The following is a 20,039-nucleotide window of genomic DNA, read 5'->3' as shown; positions in this document are numbered from 1 at the left end:
AGTTATGTTCAATGCACTTAGCTTCTCACACTTATTAACTCACACATGATGTTTTAGCAGTAATCTCTGTCTTGCATATTATCCTGTCTTCCACCTTTAAGCTCCCAGGTTTCAAATCTCATCTGGTGTGCTCCACAACAATCAGTCTTCCCTTCTCACCCTATCTGGTAAGTCTCCCCTGACCTGTGATTTTGGGTGATTTTTACAAAATCTACGCATTTTTATAGACCTCTCCAGTCCTTTTTCTGTACCTTTCTTCCTTCCCCTTCAACCACTGTGCCTGAAGAAGGAGCCACTGGCTCCGAAAGCTTGCCTGATTATAACCTTCTTTTATGTGTGTCCTCTGCCACCACCTAGTGAATAGACATTTTATCTATCCAATTACAAAAGAGAGATTATTTATAATCAATTTTAACCTCAATGAGTATTCTCAAGCAGTTTATAAAGTAATGACTATCATGCTTTTGTAACCTTGTTATCAATTGATACACAGGCAGCCGGCCGGGGTGGCTGAGCGGTTCTAGGCGCTACAGCCTGGAACCGCGCGACCGCTACGGTCGCAGGTTCAAATCCTGCCTCGGGCGTGGATGTGTGTGATGTCCTTAGGTTGGTTAGGTTTAAGTAGTTCTAAGTTCTAGAGGACTGATGACCTTAGAAGTTAAGTCCCATAGTGCTCAGAGCCTTTTGAACCATACACAGGCAACAAATTTGTTATTTGTAATAAAGTAGTGCTGCATTTTTGCTGTAGAGTAGTAACTGACACAGTAAAACTCATAGCTCTGAGACTGAATACACTGACAACTTGCAGAATATTGCCAACTGTTTTTCGAAGTAAATATCACTGATGAATTAAAAGATATTTGTGGTAAGATTATTCACTCTCTCGCTCTGTACAGCAAGGGAATGGAAAGCTGATATGCTATCTGCTGTAGTTTTTCATATGTCAAATGTAACTAAGCTGTAGAAAGAAAATCCTTTGGTAAGTTCCTGTCCCAGCTATTCTTTATTAAACGTACATGAAGCTACAGTATTCCCATGGAATGGCTATGAAAACCTCACTGTGTCAGTTTGCTGTAACATAAGAGGCAAATTACACGTTTATATTCATACTAGCAAATTCTCTTTTCACTAGCTGTTAATGACTTTTTTAAAATTATGATACTGGATGAAAAAAATAAATAAAACCTGTAACTTCAGCTTCCTCAGCATAGGTAAGAAAGATCAATATGTTAACCAAATGGAAAATATTGATTTCAATGTGTATTATTACTTGCCAAAATCTCATTTTGGTATCTCGAACAGTATAGGAGATATGAGATATGTTATGAATATTTCATTCTCTCGTGGGTGCGGTCGGTTTGAATGTGATACATAAATACCAGTGTCTCAAGATTGAGGAGAGATAGAGACATCCTCCAAAGTCTAAAGGAAAATTCCATAACTTAGCTGAATGTCATTCACAGCAACATATGGTGTAATATGCACCAAACACAAAATCATAGCAACCCATACTTTTCATTGCGAACTTTTTTTAATTTTGAGCGCATCTTACTTAAATGGTAATATCACAATAAATATGACTACTAGCAAGATGATGAGCACTTCACCATGAAGCTGACATATAAAGCTATATATAATACAAAAAATCAATTCTTTTTATCTATAGTTTCTCTAAAATCATGTGAAAAGGCTACAGAGCTAAGAGAGTGCTCATGGCATTCTATCCACAGTGGCATTGCTACACCTCGACTATCAGGCTAACCAGCACTGTTAGCCAGCATACAGATTACTGGCTTTCTTTGTGTTCTTACATAAAAAATCTGGGTAAGTGCGAGTAGGATTCATACATTGATGATTCCGTAAAGACTTAATCATGTATATAGATAGTTCATTCATCCTGGGAATTGAGCATTTTGATGATTTTTGCCAATTATTGTCACTGATACTGGCAAGATAACAAAATACTTGACATAAATGGTTGTATCTTTTGCTTCTACTGATGTACATGCTTCAATTTTTTACATCACCTGGAGGCCATAGATCTCAAATGTGACATTAATTTCAACTTGCTACATCTATCCAATCCTGAGAAAAATGGTTCTTAACAGGTGGACAGCTGACAGACGGATGGACAACAAAGTGACCATACAAGGGTTCTGATTTTATTGACTGGAGTACAGAACACTAAAAAATGAGCTTCCTGATTCCTACTTCTTGTTTTGTACTTCTTGAGAATATTATACAAATGTGATTTTTCACGGCAGTTAAATTTGAAATGGATATATTTTTCTATTATATGTCATTAAATCCATTGTATGGAAATATAAAAGTACTTATGACTGTTTCTGCTTTAGCAGAATAGGTCTTCCAGCACACACTTAGGGAGGTTGCATGAACTTTGCGATGCTTAAAGACGTGGGTGAGATGAGCACTGCAGACACTGGTTACAGAGAAAGCGTTGCGGCCCAGGCCTGACTGATCTCATGAGCAAGGGGTGGGTGGATGGGCTGGCTCGGCTGAAAGGGCCAGCCATAGATCAGTTGCTGGCATAGTCTCAGCAGGACTGAGGGAGGCTGGTGAGTCAGCAAGTAGACAGCTCAACTGCAGCAGGCCAGCAGTCTACTGGGCATAACTCTGCTGGTCATACAGAGGATGAAGCTTCAATGGTGACATAGATATTCAAATGACAATGATAAGGGTGGGCACATGACAGTGCGGACATGTATACTGGCATGTAGCTCCAAACAGAGGATACTAGGGCGCTGATGGCAGTGCATGCTATGACTGACAGCCTTTGCACATGTGCCAAAGCTCTTGGTACGTTGTTTGACTGCTGGCATAGCTGTCTCTCCCACTACGAATTAGGAAAACTTCACTAATGTTAGAAATGCATGGAGCTGGAAGGAAACGCCACAAAACATGACATTATATCCAAATATTCTCTTAGGCCCCAAAGGTACTAACAAAGGAAAATGGCACAATTTAGAAAAAGACAGTCTTCAGGTAAATTTAACCACATTAAGGAAAAAACAATCCTCAAGCAATGTTAACGTAGTTAAGGAAAACAATTTCCAATTAAAAATTAGAGAAAAATCACCTTATTTTATGATCTGCTCATGTATCTTTCCTTCTCGTCCTGTTCAGTAAGTCTACCCAGACCCAGGGTCCTGGGTGAATTTTCTGAACTCTGATCCATTTCCTAAAGCTATCTAGTTCCTTTCTCTTCACCCCTCTTCCTTCCCCTTGACCCTTCTGCTGGAATGAGTCACTGGCTCTGAAAGTTGCATAAGTAAAACCTTTTTTTATTGTGTGTTCTCCTGCTGTCTCTTGGTGAGTAGATTTTTTATTTATCCAATCACATTATTTTACAAGCTGTAAGAGTAGCAGATAGAATGAAAACTTCTGTGACTAAAAGAAATAAAAAAAATTATTATATGCTTCTCTGTAGTATGCCGGATGATTCAGCACATCAATAAAGGTAGGTTTTGAAAGGTGACCTTACAGAGCTTGTAAATTACAAAAGCAACTCCCTTTAATATTCCACTTTATTACAACATAAAGGAAGAAGAGCTGCACATATGCCAGATATGTAATCACATGAAAAGAGAATACACCCATTCAACAGCCCATGAAAACAACACGCAATACTCGGCGCACAACTGGGCATGAAAATCATAACATACTGGGTGATTCAAAATGCACGGGACAAAAAGAAAGTATTCCTGTGACTACAGCAATGACTTTATTTCAGATATACATATGTAGACTGAGTGGTTAACTCTCTCAGTTCAAGTTGGAAACAGTGAAAGAATGGAAAGTTGCTGTTGGTGTTTATTGCTGGCATTAGTATTCAAAATGGTAGCATCCATGATAGAAAAGGCTTGTTGTGTCATAGAAAATGCAATAACAGCCTCAATAAACATTGTTCAAAGACATTTGTGGACCAAGCTTGGTAAAGTGGTGCCACACTATCAGAATATTGCTAGATGCACAAAGCAATTCAGGGAGGCAAGATGCCTACACAAGAGGATAACCACAGGACAGCCATCTGTCAAAGAATGAAGTGATGGAGAACATTCACATAATCTGTGAAAGAAATCTCAGAAAATCAACATGTTGGGCCAGCAGAGAAGTGAATGTATTGCATTCAACAGTGTGATGTGTGCTGACAAGTGTCTGCAGTTCAAGGCTTACAGAATTTAAACATAGCAGGCACTAAAACAAGCCAAAAACCAAACCATAGACAATTAATCATTTTCAAGCATGGACTGTGGTTGATTGCTTTGCAGACAGACTTTTGTGTTTCCTGATGAAGCTGCATTTCACTAAAGTGCCAAAGTGAACAAGCATAATTTTAAAACTGCATGAATCTCTGGAAAATGAACATGACTCTTCAAAACTTTATGTTTTCTGTGCCATAACCAACCACAGGGCCTTTGGTCCTTTCTTCTTCACAGAATCTACTGTTATAGGCATAACTTATCTTAGTAAGCTTACCATCATATATAGTCATCTCAATGAACATCTTCCACAGTGCTGGATTGGTCGTAGTGGGTCAAATAAAGTACCATTCATGTTATAGCCACCCCCAGATCACCTGTACTTACACCAATAGATTTTTTATTTTGGGTTGTATGAATGACATGGTTTATGTATCCCAATTTCCAATAGATTTACAGCAGCTAAGGCACCAGATAGTTAGCCCTATCAACTCCAACTATGGGTCTGGCGGTAAATACAGTATCAGACAGCATCTGTCACATCGCAACAATGTAGCCCGCATTGAACATCTGTGGATGTCCACAGGAACTGTGAGAGTTGACCTTTTAGTGTACATGAGTATTTCTGAAATAAAGCGATTACTGTAGCAGGAGAATGTTCTTTTTGCCCTATTCATTTTGAATTACCCTGTACATATATTACCAACTACTGTATATAAAGAGAAGTTAATGTGGTAGCAAAGGTAAGACTTGGTGTGTGGCCTTAAAACTAATGAGCTACTGGAGAAGTAATCAGTTACAAGGTGCCCTCACCACATGAAAAACCTTATATAAAACACACTGATGGCCTATAGCTCTGTCACACTTATTTTAGTTAGCCAAATTATGGCCAGCGACAGTACAATAGAATACAATGAATGAAAATCATTGGTCAGGTTTAATAAATTAAGGCTCAACAGATTCAACATAATCCAGTTCCATGGATGAAATTCCAAAAAATCAGTGAAATATGCCCCAGAAACTGGCTGCCAAGGGTTTAAGGCCCACTTGGCAGTGGCCTTTGGTCCACTGCAATCTACCACACACAGGGACAGGGACTACTATGGCCAAATGCCACACTGCATCACCATTCCCCACACCTCATCCCACACGGGGTATAAACACTGGATGTGATCCATCTCAGGTGTAGCACACCACTTCAGTGCTAAGGCCCCATGAACACAAGCCAGCATATCAATCACGACAAACCTCACGAATCCATGCCCAGCACTAAATTTCCTTAGCCACCTCAGAATCTGTTATCCAGTGATGCAATAATATTTTCTCTGGCTGCACTTTCAATGCCTAGGTATGAGTCAGTGGCTGGCTCAGAATTTGGTATGTTCATGCTTCCACATTTTCTTTTTAGACTGCTAAAAACAGGAGGCTTCAGATACAGCTCAACAGTGTGTTCACTGCACCTGAAGATGTCAGTCAGTTGCATCAATGAAATATTGTGGAAATTTCATGATGTCATCTGATGTCTCACCTAAGAACTATTTCCATATATATTCACTTATTTGCATTTGTATTTATTTAGTTCAGTAAATCTTACATGCACACTAGTGTGCATAAGCTATTGGACAACTCATTGCAAATGTATCTTCATGTTTATATTATGTTTTCTATGTATTAATGAGCACCCCAATCCCCTCATTTGTGTGTGGCTTTTTTTTTTACTTATAATTAAACCACTTTAACTAGAAATTTACAACTGAAAATATGAATAAATTAATATTAATTATTACAGTCTTTACATGCTAGATGTAGATAGTCATATCTACACAATATTTTTGTAAGCAGTAAAGAGTGTAGCTGATGCACTTAACATTAACTTTCTTAGGATCTCAAAGATTTTTGAGAAACTATTTGGGACTACAGAAGCAATGTATTAATAGATATTCTTTTAATACTGCTTTATATTTTTTCAATCATTTATTATTTTTATTTCTTTTGGCACCTTACTGTAAATAATTTTGCCATAGTGTATGTTCCTTTTGCCTCAAACCAGTTTTCATTTGGAGCATGCAAAGATCGATTTTTTGTCTTGTGTTTTGATGATTTTTTATGAGGCACTAGGATGTGTTATTGCATGTTTCTTAATAAACATTGCTCTTTCAAAGAGATAAATACATGGGAGAGGAAGAATTCCCACCGTTTTAAATAGTGGTCAGCAGGGTTTGTTCCTTTTTATTCCAGCCATGATTCTCACTATTCTTTTTACCATCCTGAAGAGATTTAGGCAGGATGGCAAGTTTCCCCAGAGAGTGATCCCATATTTCAGAACAGAATGTATATTAGCATACAAAACAGTCATTACTTATTAGACACTCCTTACAGCAACAGTCTTCAAGCACTTTAATTAAAAAGCATGTGGTACATAGTCTCTTAAGTATGTTGTTAATTGGGGTATCTCATCTAAGATTATCTGGGAGCCACATTTTGTATTAGGTACACTTCCAATATCTGTGTCTGATTTCTGATTTTTTTCATCTTCCTCAATCTGTATCTTGACATTATGAGAGTTATGTGCCTACAAAGTGGACAATTGATAGAAAAGACCCACCATGGTTTAATAAGAAAATTTTGAGGATGCTTAGGAAGTCTAGTCTGTTGCACTCTTGGTTCAAAAGGGAATGCACAAATGATGACTAGTGAAAGTTAGTAGAGATTCAGGCATCTGTGAAAAGATCTTTGTGCAAAGCATACAACAACTACCACCAGCCCACCTTAGCAAAGGATCTGGCAAGGAAACCGAGGAAATTCTGGTCTTATTTAAAATTGTTAAGAGAGTATAAGGCTTCTATTCAGTCCCTTGTTGACTAGTTTGGTGTGACAGTTGAAGACAGCAAAATGAAAGCCGAATTTTTAAATTTCATGTTTCAGAAATTTTTCACATAGAAGACAGACTCCCATATGGACAACATACTAGTAAGCACACCCAGTGTAGAGAAAACAACTGAAAGATTTGAAAGTACATAAATCACCACGTCTGGATGGAATCCTGGGTTCATTTACAAGGAGTACTCTGTGGCATTGGCCCCTTACCTGGCTCGCATTTATCATGAATCTCTTGCCCAGCACAAAGTCCCAAGTGACTGGAAAAAAGTGCAGGTGACTGCAGTACATAAAAATGATAAAAGAATGGACTCACAAAATTACAGACCAATATCTCTAACTTCTGTCTGCTGCAGAATCCTTGAACACATTCTCAGTTCAAATGTAAGAAATTTTCTTACGACTAAGAAGCTTATGTCCACAAATCAGCATGGTTTTAGAAAGCATAACTCACTGTGAAAATCAGCTTGCTCTTTTCTCACACGATATACTGCAAACTGTGGATGAAGAGCAACAGGCAGATTCCATATTTATAGATTTCCAGAAAGCATTTGACATGATACCCCATTGTAGGCTGTTAATGAAGGTACAGGCATATTAAATAGTTTGTAGATATATGAGTGGTTCAAAGATTTCTTAAGTAATAGAACCCAGTATGTTGTCCTTGATGGTGAGTGTTCATCAGAAACCAAGGTATATTCAGGAGCACCTCAGGGAAGTGTGATAGGACCACTGTTGTTCTCTATATACATAAATGATTTGGGGGACATTGTGGGCAGCAATCTGCAATTATTTGCTGATGATGCCTTGATGTATGGTAAAGAGTCGAAGTTGTGTGACTGTAAGAAGATACAAGACAACTTCAACAAATGACTACTAGCCCTAAATGTGAGAAAATGTAAGTTATTGAAGAACAAACCTGTAATGTTCAGATACAGTATTGCTAGTGTTCTGCTTGACACAATAAAGTTGTTGAAATATCTGGGAGTAATGTTGCAGAGTGGTATGAGATGGAACAAGCATGTGAGAACTATGTTAGGGAAGGCAAATGGTCAACTTTGGTTTATTGGGAGAATTTTAGGAAAGAGTGGTTCAACTGTAAAGGATACTGCATATAGGATGCTTGTGCAACCTATTCTTGAGTAATGATCTAGAGGTTGGGGTCCACACCAGGTCAGATTGAAGGATGAAATCAAAGCAATTCAGAGGTATGCTGCTGGATTTGTTACCAGTAGGTTTGCACACATAAGTGTTATGGAGATGCTTCAGGAACTCAATTGAGAATCCCTGGAGGGAACACAAAGTTTTTTGAAACTCTATTGAGAAAATTTAGAGAACAAGTATTTGAAGCTGACTCCTGAATGATTCTACTGCCATCAACACACATTGCACGTAAGGACCACAAAGTTATTTTTCCCATGCTCATTTTGAAAGTGGAACAAGAAAGGAAATGACTAGTAGTGGTACAGGGTACCCTCCACCACTGTATGGTTGCTTGCAGAGTATCTACTTAGATGTAGATGTAATGTTACTGTTTTACTTTTATTGATTTCTTTTGGCTGAACCAGTTTACAGCACTAGTTAATGTCTCATACAGTGTTGTCTGTAACATTTCTGCTGTCTTCCCACTGTCATCTGCAAACTGGATAATGCTATGACACTGCTTGATTAATGGTAGGTCACTTACAGCGGGTGGTTATAATGAAAGTGCAGCTACTCACAGAGGTGTAGTGTGGGTTGTAATTATCATATCACAGTGAAACTTGGTAGATATTGTAACGTGTTAATTCAGAAACAATTTAGAGTGTAAAAACAAATAGCTCCAATTTTGGCCATCAGGTGAAAATCTGGTACTGGTACTGTGAATGTAAGCAAGACGTATAGAAATGTTTCCATGTGTAATGATTTAGGAACTGGACATTGACAGAAAAAGTCAACAAGTGAGAAAAGCATAATGTTGATTTTTATTATTAACCACCGCTTGCACGATTTGTTCAATATGAGTACTGGAGATGTCAATGAGATGTTGTACAGAGCCAGATTTGCATCTGGTGTCCAAAATTGCAACTAATTTTTTCCACTGTAATTTGGTTCTGCATTAAGACATTAGAATATCTACCAAGTTTCAGTGTCATAACTGACCACACTGGACGTCCCTGAGAGCTGCACTTTAATTATAACCAGGACGTATACATAAAAAAATGGGATGGAACCAAATTCTGACCCCTGTAGTACACCACACTTTATTTGTTTTTAATCAGAATAATCTCTGATTTATTTATTATCTTCTTGAAATTGTACATCTACTATTAGCTTCTGGCCAGTAAGATATGATCCAAGCCAGTTGTTAGGTGTACCTCTGATACCAACACTATCAACTTTCTGCTACAGTAGGGTATGGCCTTCGGAGTCAAAGGCATTACGCAAGTCAAGAGATAAGAGAGTTACTTCTTCTCCACTATGAAGTTTTAGGAGCAATTCACACAGAAATTCAAATATTGCTTTTCTGTTTATGGACCTTTCTGGAAACCATTTTGATCTGTGGGTAATATGTTGCACTTTTCTCCAAAAGTTGGCAACCTTTCATGAAAAGCCTTTTTTTAGTAGTTTCAAAAATACAGATAGCAAAGTAATAAGTTCATAAGAAGTCAAGTCTTCTTTCTTATCCTTTTTTAATAGTGGCTTGAGTTTCACCATTTTCAAGCAGGAAAGGAAGATTCCAGTTGTGAATGAACTGTCAAAAAAGTGGGTGAATGGTACTGAAATGAGGTTACCTGAATTTTTAATGACATAATCCAGAATCTCATCCATAGATATTGAAAATTTTGTTCTCAAGTTACTAATTGATAGTATAGTTTCTGTAGGGTTGGTTGTGGGAAGAAGTAAGGAGTCAGGGTTTCTGTTCAGATTGGATGGTGATGTAGAATTTTTATTGGAAGATTTTATTCCACAGAGTAATTGTTCACCAATATTTAAAGTATATATTAAAAGAATTGGCTACTTCTGGATATGTGATGTGCTTGATGTCTTGGTCTAGATGGAGGTTAACATTTGGTGGTGGTGGTGGAGGTGGTGGTGGGGGGAGGGGGCCTCATTTCCTACCTGCTGTTTGACTACCATACAGATGGCTTTCACTTTGTTCCTGGTTGTTAGTATATGGCAGCCATCAGCCATTTTGTAGCATCTTTTCTGGTTCTGTGAAGTACTGTCTTACAATTTTTGAAATACCCCATAAGTTCTTGAGTAATGTTTTGTGTTTTTGAAATTTATTTAAGTCTCCTCTTTTCAGCACAAGATATTTTAAAGCCTGTTGTCAGCCAAGAAACATTTATTTTACTAATTTTGTATTTTTGGTTTTTAATTGGAAAGGAAATGTTGAAATAATGTGAAAGTATTTCCTTGAACATGTCAAATTTTTTACATGTGCCCTCACTGTTGTACATGTCATTCCATGTTGCTTTATCTGTAAGTAACTGAGGTGTTATAGGTTTTGCTTGCTAAAATTTCTACCTTTTCTTGTTGTTTATGGTTCTGTATTGCCAATGGTCTCTATTTGGAATTCAATAAATTGTTCATATTTCCAGTTTTGTACAAATATTTATCTATATTTATTAGCACCTGATCTAAAGTACTGGTGGATGGTTTGGTGACACTGGTAGGGTATTTGGGTATTTAATGGCTGTATGTGTGCGTGAGCGTGCATGTGTGTGTGTGTGTGTGTGTGTGTGTGTGTGTGTGTGTGTGTGTGTGTGTGCGCGTGCGTGTTGTAAATTTTTCATAAGGCTTCAAAATTTAATCTGTATTTTGAGTTCTTGCTGAATATTTATTTTGATCATAACCCAGCTGAGTGATGATCAGTTCTTTGTGCAATTCCTCATACAAGTGTCTTAAAGCAAAATTTGTGTAACTTCACTTTTTTTTTACTTAGCAATAGGATCTTGGCCAGAAAAAATCATTCTGTTAGCTGCACAAAGAATGTAAGTTGCATTTCACCTACCAGCAGCACACGTAGCAGCACAAGTTTTTGCAGTCAATGACTCCATCTGTTATCAGGTAGCACAAGTGGTGCAGCTGGGAGTTACACCACTAACATGTAACTGTTATCCAGTTGTGTTGATACACTGAGTACATTTGCTGTGTTTTTATTTGTCTAATTAGTAATTTAAGTCCAATATGGTTTCCCACGTACTCCAGTGATAATGAGAGTATTGGTGAGCGAAGTATTCTGGCAGATAATGAATCTGAGGATCAATATTTACCATCAAACTCAGAACTGTCCACTGCAGCAGGTAACAGTTGTTTAATTCTCTTACATTTTATTAATTACTCTTGACTATTTAAAGTTTGATGTCTTTACAAGCTTTCATTACGTCAAAGTTTTGTATGTTAAGTATAAATTAAGAGCCAAAACATGTTTTATGGTTAGAAATTAAATGTGTGCATGACCTAAAAATGCAATTATATCACAAGTCCTGTCATCACTTAAGCCTAGAGTGTGTAGTGTACATCATACATGTGTGTGTCTATGAAGTGATAACAGTAACTTGAAGTACACAATAAAGTACAATAAAAACTGTAGGCTTATTGCCTGTAGCTTTATGAAAACCATAATGACCAATGTGCATGTTTTATAATTTTACAAGATTTACCTATGGTAATTTATATGTTTCAGAGGATGAAAAATTTGATCAGTAATGAGAATGAAACAGAAGCAATTGTGGAGGACTGGCCAAAGAGCTATTGAAAAGAAAAATAAATGAGTGGACACTTGCGGAAAGAAAGAGAAAATGTACCACAGAGAAATCTTGTATTACAAGAAAATCAAAAATTGATGCTGGAAAAGAATTTAGTAATCCCAACCGCTGCTGTAGAAGAAAATGTTTTAACAGAGTTTCAGAGCAAGCCCTTGAAATATTTTTGAGTCTTTTTGGAAAAATGAAACTTATTTTGCTCAAAATGCATTGATATGTGGACTGGTAAAACAAGAAGCACCACAACATTATCAACCAAAAACTAGTGCCAAAAAGGGAAAAAAGTACTACTTCTGTAACACAATTCCTTGGCAGAAGTGAAGTCGCATGTAAAAAGTACTTCTCAGAAACTTGTAAAATATCTGATAGTGGAATGACCTGATCCTTTAATAAAGTAAACACTGGAGAGTACCCAGGTCAGGACAAATGGTGAAGAAAGTTCCTGCAACCAAAAACCCTGAAAAAAGTGATACTACTAATGGAACACATTTCATGATTTCCATCTTATCAATCACACTACACAAGAAGCCATAACTCAAAAAGAAAGTATTTAGCAGAAAATTTAAACACACAGGGACTACTACATAATCTGTAAAAAGACCATTTTGTAAGCAAAGGAAATCAGCCTGTGCAAGAGCACAATTATCATGGAGTTTCCAACAATGAGTTAAATTTGATCTTCCATGCTCTGTACAAAGACACTTGAGTACAGTGTGATGTTTTTGCCAAGAAACTTACCATTGATGAAGAAGACCATAAACTTCTCATTAGGAAGGCAGAGAAAGCTTGAGTATCGATGAAAGGGGACTCTGAAAAACAGCAAATAACAGCTCTTACTATGAGTTTAGCCTTAATTCAGTAAACTCTCTGCCATTCTCAAAACTGGAATGTCAGCAAGCTTATTACAAACATAATTTATACATATACAATTTAGGTTGTCACGAACTGTCAACTAGGGACCGATTAACGTATTTTTTGGGATGAGGTGAGCAGCCACTCCTACCTTCCCAAACATTGCGACTTTGCTTCAATGAAAATTTCAGAAGGGTACAGCAGATTTTCACTGTCATTCAGGTCATTTCTAGGTCAAGAAAAAACCACTTTCATGTCACTGTTATATCCAACAATGATTTATCTGTTGAAAACCTACTGAAAATCATCAAAAGGAAGGAAGACAGTGAGTGATGTCTTGTGTCATGGCTAAGTATGCAATGGAATTGGTACAAAAATTCTTTTTAATGACACTCTTTCAGAAGACATGTTGTTTTACAAGTTAAATTTTATGTCAGGATCTAAAAATGGGTGACCCGTCAACTTCCACAACACAGATCAAAAAGCTCTATAGCACAAGTAGTGTAACTACATTGAAATACTAAAACACTGTCAAAAACTTAAGAAATTTTCAAAAAAATATAAATTTAAGTTAAAATTAAGTTTATTGGTGACATTTAAGGTAAAAACACAATAAAGTACACAGCTGATTTTTATACAACAATTCTAACAACACATTAAATGTCTAAAAACAAAGATAATGTGAGTTACACAACTTGTGCTTTAAGGGGCTCATATAACTACTAGTTCATGGTTTGACATTGAATCAACCAGGCAAGCACCCTACTCATTGATGTCAGACAGAGGTTCAATAATACAGTGGAAGCTCTGATACAAATGTATAGCTACCATATCACTTCTCATCTTACTTATATGTAGCAGTGATTAAATGTTCTTCGACTGAAGATTTTGTGATGGGGTAGGGTATATAAAGACTGTTGTAGAGATATTTTGTGAACCTGGCAATTGCATTTCAGTTTCCTATACTAAGAGGTGGGTGTCTAGTGGTGTTGTTGACCTACTGATTCAACAGTAATTTGGTTTAACTGTATGTTAGATGATTAAAAAATTGTTCAAGGTTCTATTTGCCACCACCACAAATTCCCTACTTCCAAGCAAAATTTCCATGTTTGTAATTTTGTTTGTTAGAGCTATTTTTTAATTACTGGCTTTACTGGATAACAAAGGCACTAGTCAATTCAGAAAAATTATGGCAACGAAAGTACAATATCAAATCTGGGAATTAAACAAGCTTAAAACCTCAAATGATGATAGTTTTGTAGGGTGTGGCAAACTTTAATTATGAGCAATTGTTAAATTAGGCTATATACAAACAGATTACCTCAACTATTATCTAAATAAGAATTTGGCATTTTGGTATACATTTACTACATGGCCCGGTCACATTAACATGATCACCGCTTATATTTGACATCAACATACAATAGCCAGCCACAGAAGGCATGTGACTGCTCTAGCAGTGGAGTGTATTTAAAGTGTGTAAGGGAGACACAGAGAGCAGTGCAGTCATTGTTGTATTGCAGAAAAAAAGGTATTTATCTTATGTCCAAAAGAGCATGATCATCAGCTTTTAGTACAATGGTGGAAGCAGTTCAAAAATTGCTAAGTTTATAAACTGTCTGCATGCTGCAATGGTTAAAGTATACCATGCATGCCTAAATGGTGCTATCCAAAACTGGTGCTGAGGCAACTGTTGTGCTCCATGTCAGAGATGCCAGAGATGATAGGGATGAATGACATCTGTTGAGATGTGTACAGGTAAATACATGTGCAACTGGTGAGCAACTGACCGCCCAGATGAATTAAGGTGCTACCAATGGTGTCACTTCAACAAAATTGCTACATATAGGTCTCCACAGCAGGCACTCAGTACATTTAGCCATGCTGGCTACTGTTCATTGGTGACAAAGGATGCAATTTGCATGCCAGTACTGCAACTGGATGTCCACTGAGCAGTGACTGGACGTCTGCTGAGTGGTGACGGGGCCTTTTCCCATGAATCACTTTTTATGCTCCACCATACTGTAAATAAACACCCTGTAACAATCATCAGGAGGGTTCATTCCAGATGAGGGAGCATTATAGTCTGGGGAATGTTTTCATGACACTCTGTGGGTGATCTTGTCATTCTGCAAGGCACATTGGCTCAACACAAGTATGCATCTATCCTTGGAGAAAACGTCTGACCAGGCGCGGCTCGTGGTTAAAGGCTCTGAGGCGGAGCCGCCCCAAAATATATGTTAAAGTAAATTTCGCAAGAACGCATTTCATAATTTAAATTATCAGGACGAATTTCGCATGTTTCCCATTCCGATTAAAATAACGACGGTCACCGTTTTTGGAACTGTTTGTATCGATAGATGTTTTCCGAACGGTTAGTAGTGTTTAGGCTGCGCCTTGGAACGTCCGTAAGCTGCATGTAGTAGCGGTTTGGGGGCGTGTCTTCTACATAGTACTGCTCTTTATGGGCGACCCGAAGGCTCAGAGCTTGCAGCCTAAGGGTGTCATACCAACCACCACACGTTTTTCACGTTCCACTATCTATGTAATAAAGGAATGTAGAGAGGCCGAAACTTCGATATCCAATCTCTGTCTCTGCACATCTCTACAACGCTTCTATGCGTCATTAATCGACGTTTAGTATTATTGTTTTGATAATGTTTTACACAGTTGTTTTGTTTCTACCATTGGCTATTATATCCACATTTAGAATAAGTTTGCAAATATCCCGCCAGAGTGCACTAGACTACAGTAACATAACGGTACTGCCATCTAGCGAGAGTTTTATAAGTGATTAGAGGACAAAGCGCGCGAAATTTGTCCCGTTACTTTACTTTCCTTTTCTTGCTTGCTGATGCTGACTGCTTTTGTTGATACCGTGTGATATTAGCAAGTTTCTTTTTCGGAGTGTATTTTGCAAGATTTTAGTGAAAGAACTAGGTGCACCCAGACCCGATCTAATAATCAATCAAGAACAGAAACAGTGCAAATCTAGGCAAGGATACCAACGTAGTTTTAATAGAGCAATCAATGTACGATGCAGCTGAGTGGTTGTGTGGTTGTGAAGTGAAAAATGCATTTTTCTGTTTCACCTGTCTTCTTACAAAAAGTACTGACTGTGCGTGGACTGAAACTGGTATCACTGACTTAAAGAATTTTCACGCAAAGGTGAAAAAACATAATTCCAGCGAAAAACATTTAAATGGTTGCATTGAGTTTTCAATGCTAGGGAAAGTGGACATTATGTGCCAATTACACAGTGCTTACCGCCGTAATATAAAGATACGAGGGGCGTTCAGAAAGTAAGCTCCGATCGGTCGCGAAATGGAAACGACTATGAAAATCCGATAAAGCTTTGCACAGATGTGTTGGGTAGTGTCTCTAGTATAACCCCAGTTAGCATCACGTCGCTCTTCTCATTTCTGAGCTCGCAGTGAGTGCGTAAAGATGTCTAGAAAATAGTGTCTGCCGCCAAGTACGAGGGCCTGGTGAGAAATTTCGCCTGAAGCTATGCAGCTAACATTACATAACTGTCGTGCTGTTTCTTCTTCAAGACAATTCTCAGCCGCTTTCTGCAGGGGCAATGAAGATCTCCTGCATCGTTTTCAAATGGAAATGTGAGATTACCCACAATACAGTCCGCAATTGTCTCCCCCTGAGTTTCATCTCTGGTCACATGAACCGCTGTCTTTGAAGACAACATTTTGACACAGACAACGAGGTGTAGGCCAGCGTGGAGAATTGGCGGAAAGCACTGGCGGCTGCCTTCTATGATGAGGCTATTGAAAAGTTGGTACAACGCTATGACAAAAGTCTAAGTCAGAACGGCGACTACGTAGAGAAGTAGCTGAAAGGTGTAGCTAATTGTTACAAGTAAAACATTTCTGATGTTCACTGTGGTTTCAATTTGGCAATCAATCGGAGCTTACTTTCTGAACAGGCCTCGTATATAATGTAAATGTATCAAAAAATCGGTATTTTCTGGGTAATCTGATAGATTTGCTGCAAAGTGTCAGAAAATGTAATGATGACGTATAAAAACACTAACCAAAGATTTTAACTCGAAGTTAGCTTCTAATGATATTTAATACCTAATTATATAAGATAGAGTACGTAAAATTATGGGTAGAGAGTGATCTGCCCACTCCCCTCCCCCTGAATTCTTAGTTGTTTCAGACTAATCTGTAGCGTAACCCGAGGTCTAAGTTGGCTCCGATAAATGCCGCAGCCTTCCCCAGTATAGAAACCACGAGCCGCACCTGCGTCTGACTCTACATGCAGTTTGTTTTTCTTCGGCATGATTGCTTCTACCAGCAGGATAATGCAATATGTCACACATTTCACAGTGAACATGCACAGTTTGAGGAGCACCAGGATGAGTTTACCATGCACCCCAGGCCACAAAACGCCCCAGATTTAAACGCAATGGGGAATCTGTGGAGCAACACCAATTGGCTTGTTCACACCATGGAGCTTCAAACAAGAAATCAAATGCAACTGGTCATGGTACTGAAGTCAGCATGGCTCCACATCCTTGCTGGTACCTTCCAGAACCTCACTTACTCTCTCCAGGCATGTCTTGCAATGTTCTGCACTGCAAAAGATGGTAATTCAAGCTTTGGAGAGATGTGACTGGACACTGTATATACATTATGTGCACAAATAGAATTATACAAGTTAGAAAAAAAAAATTTACAGGAGTAGAACAGTTGCAGGTGGATCAAATCCACTTTGCTTCATGTAAAGATTTTCTCTCGTTACAGCCTGGAAGCCATGAATGAACGCTAGCAGGTAGTTGCAGTATTTCTTGACTTCCTTATAGAATTTGACTCTGTACCACTTCAACACTTGACAGAAAAAGTACCATTACATGGGCTCTCAGACAAAACTTGGCACCGAGCTGATTATCTATTTGTGAGGAGGATGCAGCATGTTATCTTGGACGGAGAACAATAGACAAAAGTATAATTAACTTCAGGCATGCCACAGGGAAGTTTGTTGGGACCATATGTTGTTCATGTTGTATGCTAATGACCCGTAAAAAAATTAACAGCAACCTCTGAATTTTCGCAGATGAAGCTGTTATCTATAATGAAGTAATGTCTAAAGGAAGACGAACCAGATGACTCGCACACCGCTGCAGCACTAAGGATCCATCAACTGCAACCAGCATATCAAGCAAGACAGACTTCACAAAAGAATGTCCAGAACAAAATTTTCTTAGCCAGCTCTTGGTGTGGCCCTATCAGAACACTGCAAAATCCATCGCCCAGTGACAAACTAACATTTTCTCCGGCTGCATTCTCAATGCCTAGATATGAGCTGGTTGACAGCTCAAAATTTGGTGCACTCATGACTGCACACTTTCTTTCTCTGGGGATGTCTGAAGGAAAAGGTGTTGAAACATCGCCCTCACACACTATCAGAGTTAAGCGAGCGGATTACTGGAGAAGCGAATGCCATACCCCGTGATATGTGCAAATGAGATGTTCAAAACTTCAGAGAACATCTCCAAAAGCGAATCGCTGCTAACGCCCTCCATCTTGAGGACTTTATTTTCAACCCTGAATGAATGTAAAGCGGTGTGAACTATTAACTTTTGAAAAAAAGAAATTTTTCTCTATATACGCCGATATCTTTTCTAACGCTCCTCAAAACTGCTTAATTGGTTCTGCCGCATTCTGTACGTCAGAGACTAGTCTGTAACATCGCGGAAGGCAAACTCAACTATGAGAGAAATACTGCATACAGTGTGATTGTAGCAAACTGCCATTTTCTTCCGTCTCACAGTGCACCCGGTTCCATTGCAGATCGTGTAACACTGTCGCCTTTCAGCGTGCCTTCGGGCGGAACGTCTCGGTCGTTGTTCAACTGCCGCAGCTCTCGACAGCTTCACATTTTCTGGTCTTCTGATGGACCTGCGTCGACCGTGTATGCTACCAGTTTTCTCAAACTGTCGGGCGCAGATCCGAATTGTGTTCACATTTGGGACCGCATTGTTGCTTGGAATACTGAGCCGTCACCGAAAAGCTCTTTGCATTGCACTCACAGATCGGTGACCCACATTGTGCTTTATAACGTTAGTCTGTATACACTGATCAGCCAAAAGATTACGACAACTGTGCACCACGAACTGGAAGCTACCTAGTGATGTGGCGGGCATGTTACGTGATATGGGAAGTACATAAGCGGATCAGAGACAAACAGGGATCATTCTAATGACGATACGAGCCAAAAATGGGAAAATCTACCGATATAAGCGAGTTTGACGAAGGGCAGATTATCACAGGTGACGCTGTTGTGTAGTTTGCCTTCTATCAGGGGCGCCGACTTATAAAAAATATTGGGGGGGGGGGGGGGCATACTGGAAATTTTCTAAATTTTAGATGAAAAATAGTGAGTTTTAAAGTCTTTTAAACTATTTTAGAGTCATATGATCAACATTAGAATCCCGAAAACTGGACACTCGATAACTCAACACTCCGGGAAACTCACCAAGCCTGACATATTTTTTGGCTTTGAAAAAAGAAACAAAACATAAACACGCACGATATTTTCGTAAAAAGCTAATTTAATTTAGAGTAATAATCATGCTTATAGACTATTGCAGAGCAGTGAATATATAGCTCTGAAAGGTCTGAAATTATATTTAAATAAATCCAAAATTATCATTAAAAGGATAAAATATAAAATATTGCTGTCGCACAGTAATAGCACTTTGATTGATAAGTGGAATAGCTAATTTAAGCTTACTTTGAGTAAGGCTCAGGGTTCATTAAATAAAAACAATATCTAAAAGTTAATGCTTTAATACGTTAATAAAGTTAATACAGTATGCCTAATACTTTCAGTCAAAAAGTATGTAAATGGCAGGTTTTAATTGGGTCTTAACTCTAAAAATATTTAAGTATTTGAAAATAACTAATACAGTACTATAGTAATATAGTAGTACAGTACTAAACTAGTACTAATATTTCGAAACTGAAAATTGAACCTTATGTATGTATTTAATTCTCTATTTTATAAACTTTTTAATATTGCTCTAAATGACATTATTAGGGCTAGAGCGTCTTTAGAAAGGTGCAAATGTCGACGTCTGACTGGATTACTGAACATGAAGTCGTTGATGACTGCTCGGATATCCAATTCACCCAAAACTTCTCGGTGGGCATGAAGAACAGCCGATTTGTTCAATCGCTTCTGTCACATTGTTGATCGGAGATATCACTTCAGACGTCTAAAGGCGCTAAATGACCGTTCTGTTGTTGCTGTCGTGATTGGAACTAATTGGAGAAGCTTAATGTACTCCACTGCTTCACATAACATTTCTCCAACTGCA

This window comes from Schistocerca nitens, chromosome 2 (genome assembly GCF_023898315.1).
Source record: "Schistocerca nitens isolate TAMUIC-IGC-003100 chromosome 2, iqSchNite1.1, whole genome shotgun sequence".
NCBI lineage: Eukaryota > Metazoa > Arthropoda > Insecta > Orthoptera > Acrididae > Schistocerca > Schistocerca nitens.
Note: the sequence above shows the minus strand (reverse complement) of the source record.